General features: G+C 36.1%; 1 long non-coding RNA gene and 2 pseudogenes across 3 annotated transcripts in view; 2 read left to right on the top strand and 1 right to left on the bottom strand.

The window, feature by feature from the left end:
* Positions 1-20,173, bottom strand: part of LOC122136293 — a 46,364-nt gene extending 26,191 nt beyond the window's left edge. For all 3 annotated transcript variants that reach the window (XR_006154073.1, XR_006154074.1, XR_006154072.1), the window contains exon 1: positions 20,021-20,173. This is a non-coding gene — a long non-coding RNA (uncharacterized LOC122136293). The remainder of the gene's footprint in view (positions 1-20,020) is intronic.
* On the top strand, positions 10,735-16,161 carry LOC122136292 (annotated as a pseudogene).
* A 270-nt stretch (positions 20,174-20,443) lies between the features above and the next one.
* LOC109092748 lies at positions 20,444-23,726 on the top strand (annotated as a pseudogene).
* The last annotated feature ends 1,900 nt before the right edge of the window (positions 23,727-25,626 follow it).

Raw genomic sequence — 25,626 nt, 5'->3', positions numbered from 1 at the left:
CACCAGGGTTTTTTATTTGAGTCTGATCTGCTTTTCAGTACGCAGAACTGTCCTTGATTGTGGCGAATTTGGACATTGGCTTGCGAAAGCAAACATTTGTGGCATTCAATCCAGACTGTAAAATTCCACGATGCAACTGATTTACGGTTTACAGATTTGACTAATCCATTTGTGATATCCATATCTGATAACACAGCTGTTGCCAAACAAAAAACAACAACTCTGGAAGTTCTAAATCATGCATACGTGACTAAAACGGTGTTGAATACATTGAGGTTTTGCATGCATTAATCAGGATGGATATCTGCAAAGGTCACGTCCTTTTCAAGCTATTGATCACTGGAGCGACGCACATGTGCATGTCCTCTCCATTGTGCATCTGGGCTTTTATCCTGTCAGATGTTTCAGTCTTTCCCTACACGAGGTACATTTTTACTACCAGCCACAAAAAATAACAGTGGTGAAAGATGGCAGGAAATGCCCTCGTAGCGTTCACACAGAGCGGGCGAAATGACCGCTCTAACTTTGTGAAGCTCGGGTATATGATGATATCAAAAAATTCCTGCCGCAGTAAATCCTCAGTGGAGCCACAAATTAAAACCACAGAACGAAACTGTTTGACTGGGCCCACACGGAAACTCCATACGACTGAATGCCTGTCAGTCACAAACTTCTGCCAATGCCCTGTCCTTTGTGTGTTTGTTTAGTGAATAAAACAAGAAAACTGGATATACTACATAGCTACCAATACCAGCTGTATGAAGATATTCACCGTCATATCATTCCAACTTCCAGTTTGGGGTAAAAACAACGTTGGAGCCCATTGAATCTCATTGAACAGACTTTTTTAGTATCTCGTGTTCATATTTGAGGGTGAGTTGATTTTTAGGTGAACTGTCCCTGTCCACACATTTTACTTAACATAAATCAAGTACTTAATATAAATCTACCACATTGAATTCTCCAGACTTTCCTCTCAAAATCAGCACCAAAACGATGCCAAAGATAGTCCTAAAGATGCAAAACAGCACCAAATGCTTTTTAATATGGATAGTACCACCAAAATATTCACTCTATACTCACTACGTCCCCTTCAAACCTCATTTGACCCTTTCTTCTGCTGATAGGAAAACGATCATATTTTTAAAGTTGGGTAAACAACATTGGAATGAAATTTAATTATACTGACATTTGTTTTGTTTTTTTATGTCTTTTGTTCATACAGGTTTGGACAACCTACGGTATTGGAAAAATCTTTTTTTGGTGACACTGATGTATAAATCCACTACACAAAAATTCCATACATTTTATAAACTACACAGTGAATTATGCTGACTTTTCCTCTCCACAATCTGCACAGTAAAATGAAAAAAAAAAAGGTCCTAAAAAGTACAGAACGGGGCAGAATTACATAAAACTAGCAAACCCTAAACAATTTGAATCAGATTTAAAAGAGGATATTTGGGCATGCAAAGCAACCTTATTCCCCCTTTGTATCACCTAGAAACCTGGATATACTCAACTTCAATGTCCTCACAAGAGATAAACCCACACCTTGACCAAGGGAGTTGAAACGCTTTTAAATTACACTGCTTACAAATGAAATTGGCAAAAGGCCCAAAACATAAATAAAACAAGGTAAAATGTATGGCCGCCTCTGAAGATGACGTACTGTTTATCCTTGTTGTAGCAGATCCAAACTCTGTCCATAAGAGACATCAAGCTGAGGACAACAGGTCAGGTTTCAAACCCCCTCCATTTTATTGGCTCTGGAAGAACATATGGGACATAATATCCAGTTGCCCTACCTCCTCCCACCCATTGGCATACACACTATTGACTGAGAAAAGTCAATACACATATTGAAAAAAAGTCAAAGAAAACATGTGCATCTTGCCTCGCCATAAATCTACCAACAATTACTTATGTTTAGAATCATATACATTAAAGCAGATAAAAAGATGCTACCATACATACTGTATATTTAATAAGAAATAAAGAAATTAAAAAGGCTGGTTGAATATTCATCCCTCACTTGCCATCTTTGCATATACCAATCATAATCACGTTTAAGAATAATGTTTGTATGAAACAAATATTCCCCGTAACAGTCGTACATATTCACATTATACTCAGTAGAACCAAACCAGTGCACAACTGGATGTAAAGCAACAAAATGTATTACAGAGTAAGAGAAGGTAACTGTGACACCTCATCGGAGGAATCTCCAAGTTAACCTTTTCCCCACATTATACACTGTGCACAGACTGCTAATAAGTGGGCTCCATGTGTGTCCAGTAAAAGTCAATACACAAAATCACACATGTATATTTTACACTTTTAAACATACTGATATTAACTGGGAAGAGTGAGAAGAAAATGTGCATCTTGCCTCATCAGCGTCTAATTTGTAAAGTAAAAATTCCCCCCCGCAAATGACCTACCATTTTTCACCGAACACCGAGGTCCTGTGATAATATTAGTCCTTGGCATCTCTGTGACCTGGCCAGCATTTGGCAGGTCGTATAGCATTTTCCCAGGTTTTTGTTTCCCGTGCACCTTTTTAGCCATCTTTCGCAAAAAATGGAGTTGCGTTGGATTGTTTCATAGCATTTTGGGTGCTGCCATATCACTACACAATTTGCAGAAAGCAAAGCTGAAAATGTTTTGGGGTTAATGTGTTACAAATAAATCAAGCATAAAGCTTGAGATATATTTTAACCTGGTGAAATGTAAATGACACAAGGCACAAACTATATTAGTTTCTTTTTTTATTCATCTAACTGGACCATAGAACGGGATTCTCAAAGCCTTGACATCGTATCCAGGAGATAAGTCAGTAAATTTGAGTAAAATCACAGGCTTTGCTTATCCCATGCGAATGCACCACACGAATGTCAGGTGTGGGGGGGTAATTTCAAAATCACACAAAGTCCCCAGATAATACTAATCCCGTGCAAATAGGGCTTAATTTTGTGGTCTGAGCTAATGTAACTCCTGCATTCTCCAAAGGCGCCGATAAGTTTCGCAACACATTAGATGAATGAGATCGGCAAATGCCACAAGCCAAATTCAAACCCACATCACCTGCATAAGCACCTTGGTGCAATGTTCTGAAGCATTTGCAATGATTGAGCAATTATTTTTCATGTTGAAGCATCTGTCAGGGTTGTGCAAAATGTATGAGTGTGAATTTAAACTGGCCAAAACAAACAGGAAATTGAATGGGATGGCATTTGAAAAAAATTAAATTTGACAGAGCAGGTGACTTTTGATATGAAAAAGTCTCAGCTCTCAAATTTTGTAATTTTTAAACAATAACTGCCGTTTTGTGGCTTTACTAGGTATAGCACAAAATAAACATGAATGAACATCAGATGGTATCTTGTTTCAGCCGTGGAAAGATGTCAATTCACACCATTTTTCAAGTTCAAGTCCACCAACGTTATTCTACTCTCCTGTCTGGAAGTGCGTTTCCCAAAACGCAAGTTGGTTGCAATTTCCGTCGTTGTCAATAGATTTCAATGGAACTAATAGTTAGCTAACAATGATTTTGAGAAATGCACCCCTGGTTTATTTTGTCGGACAAAATGGTTATTGTGATTGGTCAGATCGCCTGTCAATCAAACTCCTGGCGAAGGGTCAACTGGAATCACAAGAATCTACTGAATTGCAATTCTAATTATACAACACGGGTAATGCACTCTGTGAAATTAAGTGTTTTTCAAACACAGAAGGCAAACATTAAATATGTATAGCCTATAAACCTTTAAATTTTAAGGCTTTCAAACTAGGCTTTTTTATTTCTTTGAACATGATTTGAATTCTACTAACATTTAAAGTCAACCTGGATTGTAAAAAATTAATTGAATTATAATTGAAAAGGCATTCTCCTTTCTCCTGAATGGCGCACAATCTTTACACTGTCAAAACGAAAGGATGATGGCGCTAATGTTTCAGCCTCTTCGTACAGATATATGCATCATTCAGCGTTACGTATTGAAGTGTTAGTTCCAGGGTTATGGTCCGATTTTACACTCGTTCACAGGTTCAGTACATGACAGCTGTTGTATTTCAGGGCATAGCATCCACACACATGGACTGGCTGACCTCCAAATACACAAACTAAATGCTAAATGGTGTCTTTCACAGCTGTCGACTAACACTTCCAGTAAACATGCGATTTCTAAGAGCAGATGCTCAGAGCCTTTGTCAGTGTTTATAGCATATTTTGAAATTGAGCCCGAATGTGACATCATGTTTAGTTTATATGTAACATTTAGGGTCAGCAGATGACAGGACACATTGGCATAACAACTGATAACTCAGCATGCTATCTACTCCTCTGTTTAAAAAATACATTTCAGAAATTAAATACACAGAGACTAGCAAACTGTTTCAACCAATAGATGTTAAAATAGTTTGATTATACAGTCTAGTTATGTAACCACTGGCAGATTTGTAAGTGACCCACTTCAACTGCTGCAAACATTTCATATACAGAAGCCCGTATAAAGTATCTGGACACTTTTAGACGTAATTAGCCAGATGTGAAAATGTCTTAATGTCATTGCATTAGACAACATTAACAACATATCAAAGCAAGTATTTTAAATCACGCAGGATCTTTTCTTGAAACTAAACTTTTGAATTTTATCTAATGCGATGGCATTCAGACATCAAGGTATGTATGACTGAATCTAATGATGGTGTTGGCAGCTGAGATGTGACAAGTTTGATTGAGATTTTTAGATTCATTTATATTTGATTGAGATCTTTATATACAAGTAGTCTAGAGATAAAGTCGTATTTAGAATTGTTATATACAGATGAGCTACTAATACCAAAAGTTTAATTAGCTCACAAAGAACCTTTAAATAAACTTCAGCGCATGCACTGGAAAAAAAGGTGTAGGATTTACTTGGAAACCAATTTCATTCAATAAACTTTGCTAATAAAATTCACAAGTAATTACAAGGAAACGGCCAAGTAGGGCTTTGAATTAAACATTCAATTTTGAAGTAGACAAAAACAAAACAGATAAACAACAAAAAAGTTAAATATGCACTGAAAATATATTTTCACCGCAGCAAACCTGCTAGTAAATTTTATAAATAATTACTGAAAAAGGTTCGTAACACATTGAGTTAAATATGAAATTTTGAAGTAGAAAAAACGTGAAATAGTATTTTCTTGTAAAACGTACTCCAATAATCTTTGTTTACGACTAATATACAATTTTTTACAGTTTATAAAATTAAATCAAAATAAATATATAATGAATATAAACATTTTAAAAATGATAAAAATAAAGATATTACTATATTAAAATTTATGTTTTTATGTTTTATATTGTTTATTTGTCCCTGGTTAGGCTTTTAGTTTGGCCCTAAAAATATAACAAAACTAAAAAAATAAATCACAGTAATAAACACAGTGTGTGTCTGTGTGTGTGTGCGTGTGTGTGTGTGTGCGTGTGTGTGTGTGTGTGCGTGTGTGCGTGTGTGTGTGTGTGTGTGTGTGTGTGTGTCTGTGTGTCTGAGTGAGTGTGTGTGTGTGTGTGTCTGTGTGTCTGAGTGAGTGTGTGTGTGTGTGTGTGTGTGTGTGTGTGTGTGTGTGTGTGTGTGTGTGTGTGTGTGTGTGTGTGTGTGTAAGAATCCAACGGATGAGGCGACAGTGAGATTAGCCTGGCCGGCTGCTTCCACACCCCACGATCCAATCCCAGGTGTTAGCCCACGTGGACGCTAGATAAAGCAGGCACCGCATTAGTGCTAATCCCAGCCTGATCTTTGGAGTGCGTTCCTGCCTCCCTTCTGCTGCCCAGCCACCACCTATCTGCCCTGTGATGGACACGAGCGGTGCAAACGGCTGAAGTGACCAAAGCCTTACGCGTCTGTGCTTTTCAATGAAGAGTGTAAAGTAGGTGTCACGCTTCATCAGAATTTATCATGTATTAAGTGGCTTCACCTTTCACCCTACAGTTTATGGCTCTGACACAGAGTTATTAAACTATAATGTTTAGCTGATGTGATTTATGGAGCCCTTATTTTTTTTGATATATGTGTGAGTGAAAGGACTGAAAATGGGAAAGGGTTCTTACAGTCATGTCAAAATGTAAGGTTAACTGGAAAGGCCTGGACAAGTCTGATCTATTTTCAACACTGTAAAAAAAAAAAAAATAATAATAATAATATTATTAGAGTATGTTTTAAAATAAAATACTGTTTCAGTTTTCCTACTTCAAAATGTAAATTAATTCAAAGTGTTACTTGCTGTTTCTTTGTAACTGTTGGTGAAAATTACTAGCAATTCCTGAGTGAAATTGTTTATACACCACATTCTTTCCAGTTAAAAAATGTCAACCCTCCCCAGCTTAAAAAAAAATAAAAACGTTCTAAGAAAGTTTTGCTTACATTCACATTTGTTATGGAAACATTATTTATGAATGTTCTCTGAACATTCAAAATGCATAGTTTTTTTTTTTATTTAAATTTTAAAAATGTTTGATTTCTTATCTATACAAACATTAGCAAAACCATTCCATTTTGTAACGTTCCATTTTGTAAATATTTTGGGAGTGTTACTTTTGAATGTTCTCGGAACTTTCATGTTTCGATGTTTAAATTAAAACATTTTTGTGCTAACATTTTGGGAATGTTATTAAAGACCAGTAACTTTAAACAAACACTCCATTATTGTGTCTATGAAAAAAAGAAAGGAAAAAAAAACCTTTTTAAAAAAATCTTCAATACTAGATCAAAAATGGAGTGGAAAACAGTGGAAAAGTGAATGAAATTCAAAAGATGTTGCCAAAATATGCTTTAGATAGCAAGAATTCAAGTCTCAGTACATTTACTGGAAATTAAGCATGAGTGACAAAACTACCAGTTTCCTGAGTTCTGGAAAGTTTCTCATTTGAATTTGAACATGAGAACCTTTTCCAGAGCTGATAGAACTTGTTCAGGAAACAGGTAGTTTGTCACACTGTATGTTTTTCTAATCATCTGCAATTGCCAGTAGAAAACTTTAGACACACATGCAGTCATATAAATTACAGCTGGGTGTGTTAAAGTTGACAACACCAATATCACAGCATGCATAATATCATATGATGTTTACAGTATAAATCACAACATTGTTTTTGGCAGTAACACTATACATAAAGGTTTATGTATTAAATAACCATCTGGGCAACGGCTATTTCTGTATAATACAGTGAATTAAACATATTACCGTTTTATTTTAGTTTGTGTCCATGCAGTTCCAAAATATCAGATTATTTACAACAAATGAACAATATAGTCTGATATCATTAGTAAAACAGCTTCATGTTATGAATGATATAATGGACAGTTATGAATCTATGGAAGAAAAATAGTTAATGGCCTCAAAAGTTAATACACATGGAATAAATGCCATGAATCTCATTTTTTGTCATGTATTAGTTATAAATGCATGAAGAAACTATTTACAATTCAAAAGTAAACCAGAATAAGTTTACTGTTCTTGTTTAAAAATTCTGAATTGTGACATTGTTGGCTCCTTTATAATAAATTGCCTTTATTTCAGAAGTATCTGCTAAAGGAGGCAAAGCTGCAGCTTTTGCAAGCAAAATTAATTTTAGTAAAAAAAATAAAAATAAAATAAAAGAATGCTGCTTATTTGATGCTATGATCATAAAGTATGTTGCAGGCAGTCTCTGAAATAAGGATTATAATACATCACTAATGTTTTACAATCAGTCAGATCACAACTGTTTAAAATAGATGATGAGGGTAACACTTAATATACAACATAATTCATCAAACATACTGCAGGTTAACGTCATACTCAATAATCAGCATGAAGCATGTCTCAAATGTAATTGTCCATTGCGTTCATAATGGTCTGTGTAAATAAAAGTTAATTAGCAGAACACCACTGATGGAAACGATTCACCTCAACAGGCCAATTCATCAAACGGCCATCTCTGAAAACTCAATTGCTGTTTGATTATTTGTACATCTGCAAACTAAAGGGCGATTAAAGCAGAAAGGCGAATAATCGCTTAGCGGTAATACCGTATGAATCTGAAGACAGTTTATTGGTACAGAAGTGTTCTGTTGTTTTATTGTTAAACACATTTTGCTGCCCGGATTACCCCTGGATTTCAAAATACACAGATCTCCTGAAAACCCAACAAGAACGTATGCAGGGCATAATTCATCCCCATTTGACATTTTGATGAAGTAAAATGAAGCCTATTTAGAGGACCTTAAAGATTTTTTATAGCAGTGACAGTGTTTTCATGAGAGTTTGGGAAGAAATAGGACCGGAGAATGTTTTCATGAATTTAATTTAAATAATGCATTATCTATTCATTTCAATCTGTTTTGAGCATTTTAGACATGCCAGATCTATATTTGGTCAAGTGAAGAAAGTGACGAGAGTGATAATGTCGTTTCCAAAATACACAGCAAAACGAGATAAAGAGACCAGAACACAACAAAAATGGACTACATGCTTTCCAACAGCTTGAGAAGTTCGATGAGACAATGAATTCCAGGCTTATTAAAAAAGGCATTCATTTTGCTATTAAAAACAATAATAGCTTGTGTTTACTTTTATTTAGACAGATATTGAGCTCTTTCTATACATAGAGGGTAATGCCACTGTATCAAAAAGTAATCAAAGTATATAATCATAGTAAATAATAGTCAAGTAAATAATAATCAAAGTAAATACTTTTTATCAAATCAAATAAAATAAAAAAAAATTGTCCCAAAAAATAAAACACTGTATTCAGCATTACAATATGGCAAAATTTTTGAACTATAAAATAGTGGGGGAAATGCATTTATCTTGTTCATTGTACATATTTTTTTCAGGGTGCATATAAACCAGACATGAACCACTCCTCTTCTTTATTAATTAAATAAATAAATAAATAATAAAAAAATCTATGTATCTATCTCTAATTTGGGGCATTTGGAGCCATGGTAATTTATCTGAATTCACCATAACTTTAGACAACCCATTAACTCTTTAGACCAGGGCAAAAAAAAAATCAAACTTCATTAATGTATGTGGGCCAAAAGGAACTTGCATTATTCCAGACTAAATGAAAATGTACATTTAATGATGAAATGAAATTTCACTTATGTCTACATTTCAATGCAATTTTTTTTTTTTTTTAAATACAGCAAACAATGTTAAACCACAAAGTGACCAAATTACAGATCATCATGGGCCAATATTTGCATGCAAGCACTGGTTTGAGCATCTCTACTTTAGATCCAACATGAATCGGCAGCCCGATCCACACTGACCCAGTAAGACCACCATACATACGGTCAGTCTGGCAAAACACTTCCAGCATACTGTGTCTGGATATGTCCTTAAATGTTACCCATCTGCTATTTCCTCATCTGGGGAAGAGAGTTTTCCACCTTCCCTCTCCTACTCTGGAGAAAACCTACCTAGTGATAGCAATGAAAACAAAGACTTTTCAGCAAAAAAAAGAACGCTCACTGCAAAAACACGACACAGCATTGGAAAGAGATTCCTCAGTAGGGAAAGAATGCAGTCTTTTGAGAGGATTAAAGAAAAATATGTGTGTACATGCAGGCATAGATATATGCTCCATAGACCTGTGTTTAGCTGAACAAATAAAAGACAACAGATAGATCTGGCAGGGGACGTTATACCAGCAGGCCCACATAGAAGGTTCGAAGAAAGCACTTTAGATTTCCCAAAAAACTGGAACGCCCCATCAGCCATACCACCCATAACGTATTTGTTTATTAAATATTCTGGTCAAGAGAAAGTGTCGTAACTATAGTAAAATTCCCTTTTCACCATACACTCTTAAAAATGATGTGTGTTTTTGCAGTGATGGCATAGAAGAACCACTTCTGGTTCCCCAAAGAACCTTTCAGTTTGAAGCAGATTTTAAAAATCTAAATAAACTTTTGTGGGAATGGAAAGATTCCACGTGTGTTCTTCATGGAACTATAAATGCCAATAAAATCCTTTATTTTTTAAGAAAAATGCAACAAAATAAATCTAGATTAATCTTCAACACATGTAGGTAATTTCAACAACTAATGGAGGTCTGTTTTACCGTCATAAATCTGCTCACAGTGAATGGATCATCTCTGCAAACAAAGATTCCCCCTCGGGAAAAGTAGGACTAATTGTTTGGACTTGCTTGCATACAATAATGTCGGGTCTCCACCCAGGTGGATGTTATGGAGGACACACCTTCATGAAGATGAGGAATCAATTGGGGAAAGGAGACAATGCGTAGAAAAGATCATGACTTGAAAGAACGAACCTCATTCTATTCAGCCTGCACAAGTGATAATAACTAACCTATCAACACAGACAGTAGGTTGTATTATTGTATACTTAAGGCTTATTTTTAAAAAAACACATTGTATGTCAAGTATGCTGCTGAAAGCAAAGTACAACACACATAATGTTAAGTCCCTAGTGCATACTTAAGTCTTAAAACTTAAGTTTTTTTTTTTGCCAAACTATTCATTTAAGACCATGCATTTTCCCACTATTCCTCAGAACTGTTTTTACAGTTCACTGAAAGCTTTCAATAAATAGGAAGAAAAAGCCACATATTCAAAGACTGATAAAAATCTCAGCAAGCCGGTCTGAGCTTAACCAAACATCGATGAGTTGTCTAATGGGTTTGTTTTGACATGTGTTTTTCAGAGTTTCAATGCTCCACGCTGCTCTAAGATGAGGGTATGGACAAGAGGTCACCCTCGCCTTCATCCTGTTTGGTGCCTCGTTTTTTTGTTCCTCCTGCTTATGAAAACCCACATCACCTGTTGGGTCTTTCTACCCAAAGGCCTTAGGGATTTCATCAGCCCCTTCCTCACAGCCAGCAGCCACAGGACTTGAACTGCCACTATCATCCCTCATCTTCACTCTCATCAACCTCAGGGAGGAAGCCAGCACCACGCCGAGCGCCGAGCGTCAGAGCCACGGAGGACATGGGCTCTCTTCTCTCAGAATGTAAGAGAAACCTCTTTTTGGTTTTCCTTAGCAACACTGCCAGCGTGGATTAGGTCACGTTGATGCAGACTTGACAAGCCTCTGCAGCCAGTGCTGCTCACTATTTAACATGAGGTTCACAGTTACCTGTCAGATCACTTGAAATTTAAGGCAAGACCGCCCAGGTGAACAGAGTAGAACATTTAATCAGTAGATATAATTCAAGTTCAAACAAGCTTTACTGTCATTCTTAATATGAGGAGACATACAAGGGAGTGAAATGTTGTGCATCACAGGACCACAGTGCTACATATAGACAGACATGTAATCCTATAAAAGAAAAGAAATATATACATAAAATACACACATGCACACATACAAATCTCATGTAATTAAAAAAAAAGCATAAAATTACACGTTTCACTGTTCAAACGTACCATCCGCTCCTGTTTCCCTTGCCACCACAATCCAAGCCGCTTCTCTTTTTATGTGATTTTTGTAAGCTTTTAAAGTTGTGTTGTATAAAACAGGATGATGCTAAAATTAGGGATTCCTCCATTTCTGTACCGAGAGGCCACTTTGTGATGTTTTTTGATCTTTCTATTGGTCTCACACATTCACGTGATGCGAAATCACAGGTCAGAGTTCAAACTTGAACTTTGCTATGCAGCGAAATGCGGAATATCTTCGCACAGACTTTTCCGGCGTTTCCGGTCTGACGCATTCGCATGCGTATGAATGGAAGTCAATGGAACGAAAAGTCTAATGTGACCGCGGCTTTTTATGGAAACAGTCTTGTATAAAATCGGTGCAAAGTATATATAAACAATACTCTTTGTAAAAACCTCAGAATATAGATAGGAATAAAACTGTAAAGTTTTGTCTATGTAGCTAAGTGCTACAGAAGTAGAGAAAAACTTTAAATATATACTTATTATAATTCAAATCTATAGACCAAATATATTGAGTGCAATAAAATAAACAAAGTGTATTTTTGGATGTTTTCTTTCTATTATTTCTGAAACAACATCTCAAAACTTGCCTTAAACTCATAAGGTACACTGGATGTTTTTTTTTTATATATACTTTATATGTAATACTTTTCACACCTTTTCTTCAACCCTTTCATACACTATATGCTGGAACAGCTGCATGAACAGTGTGTACCTGCATGCAAAAGCAATTTTCTTTAAACACACCCAGACTATTCAAACTATTCAGACCTATTCTCATCTTACATATAGAGCAGTGTTTCCCAACCTGGTACACATTTTGGATATCTTCCTTAGCTCACACCCAACATGGTGTCTCTAATAAATGGAATCAGGTGTGTTTTTTTTGATTAGAGAAAACACTATTAGGTGCAGGGTCAGGGATGGAGTAGCAAAAGGGCAGTGCTCTAAAGATGGACATAATCCTGCTTTACAACTCTGATAATTACAACGGTTTAAAGTGAACGATTGAATCAGATTGTGCAGGTTAAGCCCTAGAGTTTGACACATGCATTCACTTCCATCAAAATGTATTAGGTATATTTACATTCACTAATTTTTGCAACTGCATTTAGTTGCACAGCCTTAACCTAGACATAAACAAATGAAAGAGCACATGGAAACCTGAAGCTTAATTTTCCCACTTTGTCAGATATGTTTCCAGAAATTAACATGTTTACGTGTCGCCTTTAGAGTTTTCAAACTGTGCTTGCCAAGACACTAAAGTCTCAATCAAAGTCAGATATTCTCAAGACAAAGTCATATTGAACATTTCAAATTTCTAACTATAAAGCCCAAACATACTGCCTATCCACATTCATTTTATAGTTCTAGAGACCACAGCGAAGGTAGACACCATAAAAATCTAATTAGACACAGATGAAAATGAAAGAAAAGTACAAAAAATATAAAATCCAGGGCTCAACAATATAATTTTTTTTTTTTTCTCTGGACAGCAGTTAACTATAAATTCAAAACCACTCTTTTGCAGGAAAACAATGATATACGATGCTTTAACACATTCTAACTGAATGCTTTTAAGTTATATTTATCTTAATCTAGCCAGCTAGATTAACAACATTACCTTTGTGGCCATATGGCCAATCAGCAGAATCATAACAACAATGTAGAATACAATGAATTTGCAAGACATTGAAAAATGGATGTACAAAATCAGTGAATATAACATTTTCAGTGGCAATGCTGTCTCAAAACACTCATGCTGGTCCAATGAACCTATAGAATGAACTCAACATCTAAACCCAACTTTAGCCTTGTTTTCATGTCAAATTAAATATGCTTTCCACTCTCAATGAGGTCCATTTTCTTACCATATTTCTACAATTGTTTTATTTATGTCTACTTTTACTTCTAAGGAAAAACATATAACACAAAACTGATACTTAAAACCAAACACACAACTAAGGCACATACAAGTATGTGAATGCATAGATGTGTCAGACTAACGTAATGCAAGTACGTGTTCCCACAAGAATTGCTATATTAGCACAGTCTTCTACAGTGAGCCATTCAGATCCACTACCATCATGGCAAGGAAAAAAAAACCTAATGAGAAAGCCTTTGAGCTTTTACACAAAATCCAGAAGATTTTTTGCATTTGAGTTGCTTTTCCCAAGGTTTTTTTGTTGTTGTTGTTGTTTTTTGAGTAAAATCAGACCTTAGACAAGAACATAATTCAATGTATTTTGTAAAAAAAAAAAAAAAAAATTACAAGGATGTGAGTTCATATGCTTGACAAGCAACTGCTATAATTCTTATACAGCAACTTGTCCGACCCAGAGTGGCTTCAGAATTCACATCTGAAGCCTGATTGTGCATAATTTATGTTGTAGAACAAAATGCTAAAGTAACATTAACAACGGACCTTATTTTTACTCATAAATCCAAAACCAAAACCACAGAAAATCTGGAGGGAACCCATGCTAAATTAGCCTGGCTTTGGTTTAATGACATTCAATCGCCCTTTGAGAACTGAGGTTTGTTACCGGCACAGTAACACAAACGCACATTAAGTATGTTTAATGGCATATTAGTAAGACGTTTGGAAAGCATATTTGTGTAAAGTATGTTTCTGACCTGAGAACTCAGTTAATTCTCCTGAATTGTGAAAGAGCAACCTCTAAACATTAACTTTCTCCTCTGGTATTTTTCTTCCTCTAGTCTCGTACCTCTTCCAAAGCTTCACCGAGGGCGAGCTGAAGAAGGTGATCGCGACCCTGGTGGACCAGAAGGAGAGGATGATCAGAACCAAAAGAGCACGGAAGGGCCCAAAGCCGTGCTCTCTACACGAGATCGAGCTCACGGTGAGCGAGCTCGGGCTCGGGTACGAGAGCGACGAGACGGTGCGCTTTAGGTACTGCAGCGGGAAGTGCATCCACGAACGACGCAACTATGACTTTGTAATGGAGCACATGCAGTTAAATAACGGCTCCAGTGAGAGGGGCCGGCGAGGACGGGAAAATAATGCAAAAAAAAAGACAAGGCACGCTACGCCCCATGTTGTCGCCCTACAAAGTTTGAGAAGAAAATGTCTTTCTTTGACAACAAGGACAGGTTCTACACCATCCAGAACGTCTCTGCGAGAGCATGCGGTTGCGTATGACATTCCGGTAACTATGGAAACATCAGAGAGAATGTCTATACATTACGACGGCAACAGAGAACGTTTCAAAATTCCGTGGTAACCATAGGAACTTTGGAAAGGGCAACCATGTGACACGCAGAAACCATGGAACTATTTGAGAACGGAGGGCAAATTGCAATTCTGAAAAAGATGCTGAGAGGGACCCACAATGCCACCATGGAAAGAGTGAAAGCTACAGAAAAGGGATACGCAAAACACAAAAAACAAGGTCTGAATGTCTAAGGCCTTGGCAACTATGGGATAAAGTTGTGTTTCTGCCTTTTCAGTGGTTACTGGCACTTTTGATTAGCACAGGGCAATGGACTTTATTCAAAGGTGGATCGCTGGTTTAATTCGATGGGACCAAAAGCTGGCGCCTGGAGGGAGACTACTTTCGCCTTCCACTGGAAACTTCTGCAGAAGAATAAGTACAGACATAGTAGTATTTAACCGAAGATATAAATATATATATTACTGGTAGAGGGCTACAGCGACAACTGTATGCTGCTCGCTTTTGTTACGAATCTGAATACTGAAGTATGAAGTGCAACGCAGCTGTGAAAACTACCTCATTTCTTTCTTCGTTTCTTTTTTGTTTGTTTTCTTAGAAGAATGTACATGCAATGAACCTTGTTCTACCGCACCCACTTCCTGGGATTACGCTAGTCAGAAATATGAATCAGAGGTATACATGTACATGTAGAAAAATGCTTCTCGACCAAAAGTCTCCTAGGATGGATATTACCTAAAACAACACTGTCACTTGAAACACGTATAAACACTACATCAAACCCCTGAATTTGACCTTAAAGCCTTGCCAAAGCATGTCTGATCAAATCCAAACTTCTCCTGTCCTTGAGACAATTTACACCCTGATATTTACATTTAAAATAGGAACAGGCAATCCAATTCCAAGAGCCAATAGGGTAAACTATAGCTTAAAAAGTTTTCCCAAAGGTGTCGTCCCTCAAAAATCTTAAAAGTTCATTTTTCTCATGGTCACGTTCATGTTTACATTCTTTTAGACAATGATACTTGAGATACATTGTCTTTTGGAAAGTAATTCCAGGTTTAGTACTTCTCATCAGCAAACATATACATTTATTATCCTTGAACATATTTATGAACAAGTAATTGTAACCTTTATTTATGCAGATGGAACATTATACTGTTAGAAATAAAGGTTCTTTGTAGCACTTCACATTAAACAAAGTTCTGTCCTCAAAAGAACCATTTTCTGCTGTACAAGTTCATCAAAAATTCATAAAATTCTTGATTCTTTAGATCAAAGTATTGGTTTTGGGGTTCTAAAGCAACAGTAAATTGGGTTAAACCTCACAAAACCTGTCAAGAACATGGGTAATTTCATTTTAGAACCAAATGAGAGGCATGAAAATATATTTTACAAAGAAAATTGGACAGGCAATAATTTATATTGATTTAAAATAATAATAATGTACTAAAGTATATAGATATATAGCCGAAATGTGATCTTGGGCAAATTTTCCCATTTGAAATTTTCTAAAGCCAAACAGGTACTTAGTTAAAATTTTGTGCATCTTAAAATGGTTCTCCTATGACATCATCAGGCCATTAAACCCCTTGAACCTTGCACATGCTTCACCCTTCCACAGAAAAAGCTTTTATGTTTTCTTTTCTGGACTAAATTAGTTACTGGACTAATTACAGAGCATGAAATCTGTCATAAACGCAATTAACTGATCATTGTATGTGTGAAGATGAACTGCTTAAGAGACTAATGGTGGAGTTGTAAGCAGTTTTAAGATGTTCAGACGTACAGGATTAAGCAGTAAATTTAGCCTTGGCCTTTCAGAAACATGCTGTAAAAAGTGTAGCCAGTCTTTTTACTGCTACATTCCAGGTTAATTCCTGTATATAACACCACATTTCATGTCTGTCAAGTCAGAAACACAAAAGGACAAATCTGGTTTATACACAAAGCTCGCTGAACAATCTGATATAGTTGGATTTGGTCTGTTTCAAATGAGCCACAATCCCCAAATTGGTTCATAGATTATTATAATAATCTACAACTACGTTTCTTATATTCATTCACATAGCTTCTTCATTCTTTGCTGTTCTTTCTCACTGAAAAAGACTGTGGTCTGACTGAATAACTCTGAAGTAATTAAGGACAAAACTACAAATGAGATTGGAGTCACGCCAGGATCCATCAAGCCCTAAACACATCTTTCCTTCTGTGCTAATGGAATTACTGTAAAAACAATGCAACCGCTAATGGAGCATGCAGCCGTTTTACTCAGATCAATTACATTTAAATTCAGGTGGAAAATTTATGTCATTTAGGTATTTAAATTGTAAATTAAAATGCAATGTACCTTCTGAATGAAAATGGAATTACCCAGATCTTGCCACACACCGTCAAACCCAGTGCAAAGAATTACTCAACTTTAAACAATCAGTACATCCTGCCCTGTGGAAATATCAGCAGTAGACAAGACAACATGTCTTCAATTTGTTTTTAGAAATTTAGGGCACCCTGCCATTGGTGGAACCCTAGTAAGCGATTAAACTGTGTCTAAACTTGCTAATTGGATACAGAAGGTGATCGCTCGCTTCGATAAGGCAGTACCAGTGTTGTCTGTGCAAATAAAAATGTATTTTTTGTTTTGGAAAATTGCAAACAATGAATAAAATCTGTAAATTAACTTAAAGGAATAGTTCTCCCAAAAACTGGAGAAATATAACACTTTTACATCACTTGCTCACCAATGGATCCACTGTAGTTAATGGGTGCTATCAGAATGAGTCTGAATATAATGGATATTATTATATCCTATACAAATATATACAATGGATTATTTAGTCAGAAGCAACTGTTTGAAGTTAAACGTGTCTTAATAATGGATTTGTTTCTTACAAACACGCAGCTTTTGGCTTCACAAGACTTTAACTGATGTACTGGAGTGGTGCGGATTACTTGTGGATTATTGTGATGTTTTTATTGGATGCTAATTCTGACGGCCCATTCACTGCAGAGGATCCATTGGTGAGAAAGTGATGTAATGCAACATTTCTCCAAATCTGATGAAGAAACAAACTCATCTACATCTCGGATGGACTGCTGAGGGTGAGGACATTTTCAGCAAATTTTAATTTTTGAGTGAACTATTCCTTTAAACTATAGATGTCACCTAGCATGTAAAAGTTTTTGTCCCCCTCTGAAAAAGCTAATGCAGATAAGACAAGGGGTTCAGTGACTCTACTTCTGTCCATTTATATTGGAGTGGAGTGCTTGAGTGTCTGTATTTGTGTGTACAAATGAACTGAAAGTACTGCGACAGTATTACAGGAATGCAAATGTATGTGTGTTGTTGTTACGTTTCCCATGTCAACTAATCATGATCAGCGTTTGGGAGTGTTGGATTTTTTTTCACACCAACAGCAGAAATGTCGATGCAATGCATCTGTATTGTGGATAAACGGTATTTATTGCGAAATGCTTTTCATTTATATTTAGATATTTCACGAGGGAGACAGAAACTTATTTATTATTTTACACTTGTGCCAAAATGGAATTTCTAAAGTCGGCTGAATAAACATACCCAGCTTACAACAAAACATAAAAAGTTGGTTATTTGTCTTGAGTTTCTAAATTCACTTTCCTGTTTATGCTCCACTACAAAATGTGTAGACGGCAGATTTACAATGCCGCAACGTCACGGCACAAACAGAAGAATTCAATTCTAGTGGGAGAGATCTTGTTTACAACGCTTTGATGTTTAAGCGATTGCTGCAAGGGGTGATGTAAGGACGAAAAAAAAAAAATGTAAAAATTAAAACAATACCATAAATAAGTGGACGACTCGTTGACGTCAAAGCAAAAACAGATTCTCAGAATGTAAAGTCCAAAATATTTTAATATGACACATTTATACCATCACTGGAGTGGCCAATTGGGTTTAGAGGTCACATAAACAGGTAAATTGAGATCACCCGTGTTGTCAAGGGGCTTGATTCTAGTATAAATACACCTCAATCTGGTAGGTCCAACTTTCTGGTGAGTCAGTACTGTGGCAGATCCGCCATTAAGGAAAAAAAGCTCAATCTAAGCAGCTAATTGAAAAGCACAAGGAAGGAAATGGATACCAGAAGATTTCCAAGTCACAAAGTATCCCTTGGAGTGCAGTTAAATCAATCATTAAGAAATGCAAGAAGTCTCAAGTGAAGAGCTAAAAGTTATTCTAACACAAATTGCCTTACTAACATTTTTTTGTAATATGGCCACAGATCCCAATCTGTTTGCTAATTTATGGGTGAACTTTAAAAATAATAATAATAAAAAAAAAGCTGTTCACACACAACCACCATACAACCTGACCAAGCCTGAGCAGTTTTTAAATAACAATTCACTACAAAAAAACCCTTCAGCAGCCAGATGTACAATGTGTGTTGACATGAAAGAATATTTTGCTGTTGATTGGTGTCAAAAAAAACCTAATTTATTCTTCTGAGGCTAAATGTTGTAAAACATAAAAGCGTCCAAGGGGTGTGAATACTTCTTACTGGCTCAGTACGTTTGTAAAATCATGTTAATTAACATATTATTGGGATTTTACCATCACATTAACTCAAATGTTTTCAAAAGCCTGAAAACGTACAGAAATCAAACTGGTGGTAGAGAAAACATCACCAGAGCAGCTTGATAAGCACGATTTCAACATGACCACAAATACAACTCTTGCTATTGGCTCCAATCATTTAACCCATTGTAGGACGACCATCAGATCCGGGTCACTTCTTTCTGACCGCAGCGTCACTGGTGCATATCACTGTTGTGCCCATGAAACCAATAACTCTATACAACCTCTAATGCTCTGTGAGAAGTCCGGTTTATGTTTAAAACCACTGACACACAGTAAACAAGAAAGCATAAACTATTTCTCAGTTGGTCCAAGAATCTAATCTTCCTCCAAGTGGTACAAATTGACAAAACTGGGGTGTTTGTCTCCGTTACTTTCCACTCCACACCAGACGAAAGCAATTAAAAGCATTTCAGCTGCTTTTCCTGTAAATGTGAGTGTCTTAATAGAAAAAACAATATCAATATTTCCAGCTATTTACAACATGAGTGAACCTGTTAAGAACATCTATGGGCCATCTTTAATAATAATACAATCAAAAACTACTAATGTGAAACAAATGAGCGTTATCATTGAGAATAAATGGAATTAATGAAAGGGAATTGGAATTACAGTAAAAAAAAAAAAAATGTGGGTGAAAGGTTATCTGGATGTATTTCCATGAGAATCTCCCTGTCGTGGTTTTGACAGCTAGCCTACTCTAAAACAACAAACTCAAACTACAAACTAGCTCAGACATGAAGAAGGGTTGTTTATAGACAGTTTACCTGTACTGACGTGTCGTAGTTTACCGTGGTAAATACAGATGAATACACCAGTTAAAAGTCTGCCATATTTTGAATTTCATGAGAAACGCGTTTTTCCTTCAGGCCGATTTAGCATCACGTGATCATGCATTCCCGCCTAAAAACGGTTATACAGTTACTGTTATTAGAGTAAAACTCAGTTAGACATTAATACAAATTTAAATAAAAATTCGGAAATGTAGCTATTACACTTTGAATTTGATTCTATATCGTTTTACAATATAAAAAAAAACAGCAGAAATAATTGCAGTCGACTAACTCTGGTATTTGGAAGAAACTATGATAAATATAGATAGATAAATGTAAAAATGTAATGTGAATATGTTTTTATTTCTAATTTTTTTTTTAAATGTTGACGATAATCGATTAATAAAGACGCTGAACGCAGAAGGTAATGATTGACACGCCTTACAGCCAATCAAAAAGAGAGCTGCGTTTGGGGGGCGGAGAAACACGCAGGTGCACCTGAGAAACACGTGAGACTGCACACACTTCGCAAGAGACTACCGCAAAAGACAGGTAGGCCTATGGTATTTCATATTTATTTGATTTAATCTATATATCAAACCGTTTTTTTTTTTCTACGAATCAAAAAGCAGAAATTACATAAAGGACGAGGCTAAATAAAAGTCGTATAGTGATGTTTTTATCTTTGTTTATTTTTTCACAACGGATACGTAGACTAAGTGACTAAGTTGTGAAAAAACGTCTGATAAATATGATAAAAATATAGCCTGGCAGATGTCAGTAATCTGGAACTTTTCATTTCGACTTTTTCTCATACAGAGAAAGATGAAATAGCCAAGTCTGTCGTTTCTATTGTGTTTTATGGCGGTTTATGTGTACACTACAGTTGCTGTGGTTACATCCTATGAGTATATGTTTCCAGGCCAACAGAAGGCGCTACATAAAAGCACTTCCTTGTCTGCCCACGAGACGCATTGAGGACCACCTCAGTGCATTTCTGCATTCTTAATCTCTTGAAGTGGATCCACCGGGACTGAGCTGAGGGGCCATGGCCGCAGATGCAGTGCAGGAGCTCAGGCAGCAGTGCCTCAAGAGAGGCGCGGCGGGAATCAAGGGTCTCGGAAGGCAAGAGAAATACCCCAGTTTATTAAAAACCAATCTACTGTGAATGTATGAGTCTGTGGTTTCGTAGAAAGACTGAGGTGCAGCATTAGTAAAGCTGTTGTTTTGATTCCTGCTTGAAGCTGATGAGGAATTATCACCACTGTGCCCTTGAACAGGATAATTAACTTTATAGGTTACACCAGGGGGACTGATCCAGTGATGGGATGAATCTCAGGAAAAACAAGTCATACTTCACCTCAAAATCAAGGCGTATTTCCATCCAAAGTCAAAAGAAAAAAAAAAATTTAGAAACTATATTGTACATAAAGAGAATTTTCTTGTATAGCCTAATGTGCATTCAGTAAATGGTCTTCGTTTAAATCAACATATTAAAAATGCACAAAAACTATTCACAATACGGTTTACATAAAATGTTATTTGTTTAGCATTACAGTAGTGAGAATCTGAAAAATGGAAATGTATGAAAAAACTAGAATGTAGTTTAATAAATCTTAAAACAGCCTTTTAAGAGAAATTCTCATTTCTAATTTAGAACACTGTGAAAAATTATATGATTAATAAGTCACGGCAACTTGTTTTTTCATAGCTTTAACTCAAGTTACTGAGATTCAGATATATTCAAGATCGTAAAAAACGAGTTGAAATGATATGTACAGACAGTTTGATGAAAGGCAGCAACTGAACTGTGTTTTTAAGTTGAATTAGTTATATATTTTTATAGGAAATATACTTTTAATTTAGGGATTTTGGGACATGGACATGTTCTGGACAGTGTGAGGTAATAAATCAGTATTTTAAATATTCATCTTTCTGTTTAATTCTTTTACATAGGTAGAGGATTTGGGTGGAAATTATGAAAATATGTTTGTTTAACTAAGAATATAAATTCTTTCCAGGACGTTTCGCATTATGGATGATGATGGCAGTAAATCTCTAAACTTCCAGGAGTTCGAGAAGGGGCTGGAGAACTACGGCGTGTCTGTGGGGAGGGACAGAGCACAGCGGATCTTTGCCATGATGGACAAGGATGGAAGCGGCACCATCAACTTTGATGAGTTTCTTGAGAATTTAAGGGTAAGAATGTGTTTTGAGGGCACATAAAAGTTTTTGGTGTTATTTCGATGCGACCTGCTTCTGTTTCTTTGCTTCAGCCTCCCATGTCGAGCGCACGCAAACAGACGATCGATCAGGCTTTTCAGAAGTTTGATAAGACAGGAGATGGAGTCGTGACCATAGAAGATCTACAGGGTGTCTACAACGCAAACATCACCCCAAATACAAGAGCGGAGAGTGGACAGAAGAACAAGTCTTCCGCTCTTTCCTGGAAAACTTTGACTCGCCATATGACAAAGATGGAAAGGTACCTCCAGTTTTTCAGATATGGGATGCATTTTCAGTCTGATAAGGTTCTGCAGACTTGATAATATTACTGTGATCATCATCCTTACATCCTCATATTTGAATATATTAAATATAATTTTACATATTAACAAAAAAAAAAAAAAGTGTAGGCCGAAGAACCAACTTTTCATAATAATCGCCACTTCCACTAAATCTAATCTATACAAAATTAATAAATAAATAAACCACATTAGGAATTTATACATAACTGGAAATTACACTTATTTTTAAAATTTGCTTATCACCTTATTTTTTTAATCATTTTTAATTGCAAAGTGAACTGTACATTCTTAATTCCTTGTCACATTTATTCCATTTAAATCCATTCACAATGTCAGTCAGGTTTTTTTTTTTCAGCAAAAATCCACTTTTGAAGATGTTTCTGACTCCCTTTAATTCTGAAGTTTACAATCTAGCATGTTTTGTTGCTGAACATTTAAGACTTTAATTTGCATGTCAAATGAGCAATGATGCTTCACTTAACTCAACGATAAAGATTTGAAAGTTTCAAAAGTCGTTCTAATTCGGAGAATCACTTTCAGAACGATTTTTTCCCCAGCCGATGAACGATAAAAACAATTACAACCAATCAGAGCCCATCCTGTTTTAAAGAGCGCGAGCATTTAAAGCGGCAGATGACACAACTGCAGTGCGCCTCTAGCATAAACAGAAACGTTGCTGAGTTCTAACTTCTGATGATGATAAAGTTTTAAAAGTCGTTCTTTAAATGCGCGGCAGACAACAAAACAGCGCTCGCTTATAATAAACGCGATTATCGTTCTTTAGTCGTGCTGGTAACTCCACCATAATGGGGGTAAATGTAGAACATTTTTATTAATTGATGCAAATCAGAATGTGCTGCGTACTCTAATAAAATTATATCTTTGAAAGCAACAGGTTTGCACGTCCATAGCATGCTTAATTGTCGTTTCTTCCCATAACAGGTGACGCTGGAGGAGTTTGTGAACTATTACAGCGGAGTCAGCGCTTCTGTCGACAGCGATGAGTATTTCATCACCATGATGAAGAACGCATGGAAGCTGTAGCCATCATCAAATGGAAATCAATTTCGACGCATTTGATTTGTCATTACAAAATATTACTGAAATTATGTAGATTGCACGATTTTTTTATAGTTGAAATCGTGTTTAATTAAACTTCTTTGGTTTCCACATCCTGCTTCAATGTTTTTCACACACACTGCTTGTTCCCAGAAGACGAAATGAAACGCATGTGAAATCTTGAGCGGGACGCGAGTGGTAAACGCCGAGACAGCTGTCAAAACCCGGGCTTGTAAGACGTCAGCTTCAAAAAGAGCTTTATTGAGTTCTCTCACAAACACTCCTCAATCACTTGATAAATCGCAACAGCTGTTTAGACTGTAAACGGGTGCTTCTATTCATTGATGCAGTTTTTGTGCTGTAGAGCCAGCGCCTGTGTTTGCTGCGCCATCTGCTGAACATTAACAATATCACATGTCCTAAATAACTAACAATCTCAAGTTTGGGACAGTAAGATTTTTCTTAATACATTTATTCATCAAGGACGCAATAAGTTGATCAAAAGTGACAGTAAAGAGGTTATAATGTTACAAAAGGTTTCTATTTCAAATAAACGCTGTTCTTTTCAACTCTCTATTCAAAGAAGAATCATCAAAGAATCCTGAAAAATAAAATGTATCAGTTTTCCCAAAAATATGAAGCAGCACAACTGTTCTCAACATTGATAATAATAATCAGAAATGTTTCTTGAGCAGCAAATAAGAATGATTTCTGAAGAAATCGTGTGACACTGAAGACTGGAATAATGATGCTGAAAATTCAGCTGCGCATCACAGAAATAAATTGCATTGTAAAATATACTTGAGTGAAAAAGAGTTATTTTAAACTAATAATATTTCACTGTTTTACTGTATTTTTTAATCAAATAAATGCAGCACTGGTAAACAGAAGAGAGACTAATTCCAAAAACATTTCAGATTTATCCACAATTAACAAATTCAAGACAATTAATAGATTATTCCTGGTGAGAAAAACTGAAGTAGAGGCCCATGTTTTGACATAAGACAAAATTTTATTTCAAATGTTTTTTTTTTTTACCTTTGATATTACTATGTATTTTGTAAAGGAGTTCGGAGACATGGTGTGCTAGTAAGTGATAATATACGCATAGAAATTTACAGAACATTCAAGGGTACACTTTTTTTTTTTTTTGTCCTTTACTTTTTCCTGCGGTCTAAATGCACTCAAACTTCCAACACACGAAGAAAATCTTCATTTCTGACAAATCGTCTCCAAACGACATGAAATGGATAAAAAGTTAATATAGTAAACCGATATTAAAAAAAAAAAAAAAAAAGGTCAACACAATACAAACCCTCAGAATATGGAAAAATAAAAACAAATACCGAGATGCTGCTTTAAATGTTAAATTCTCATCAGTTCAACTAAAAAAGGAAAAAGAAATATTAAACATTATATCTGCCCCTAAACGAAGCTACCAACTCAGTTTGATGTTTGAAGAGACGTTGGGGTGAAGATATTTTTCTCTTTTACAGGGGCCGGATGTAGAAACAGATTCACTACAGCACGAGTCCGTGTGCCCGTTAAGTCCTTTATTCGTTAACACCAATGAGAAAATCTAACTATCATCGTAGCAGACTAGTAAGAGTGTCAGCTTGTCCTAGAAAGTGAGACGCTCAGTGAAGCTGGCAGAAATCAGCTGGGAAAAATGGTACAACTACACGGAACACAGCAGAGGTCAGGTGACCGTGGAGCTTCCAGGCAGCTGATTGGCTGATAAGCGTGATGATGCGGCAAGGTCACGGTGAAGCCGAGAGCCAATGAAAAGAGAGAGGACAGAATGAGTAAAAAAACGGTCCCACGGTAGAAACTGCAGTCGTCTTGATGAGCCACGTCTTAAACGGAGAGAAAACACCCCTCACGCTCATCAATATGATGAGCGACCAGTCCGAAGCCATACATGGAAAAGTCTCTGTTTTTTTTCTTCTTTTTTGTTGTCTTTTTAATTTGTTTGTTTATTTGCAGTCCAAGTGAAAAAAAAAAACACCTTAA

This window comes from Cyprinus carpio, chromosome B2, assembly GCF_018340385.1.
Source record: "Cyprinus carpio isolate SPL01 chromosome B2, ASM1834038v1, whole genome shotgun sequence".
Classification (NCBI taxonomy): domain Eukaryota; kingdom Metazoa; phylum Chordata; class Actinopteri; order Cypriniformes; family Cyprinidae; genus Cyprinus; species Cyprinus carpio.
This window is presented reverse-complemented; position numbering and strand designations above follow the sequence as displayed.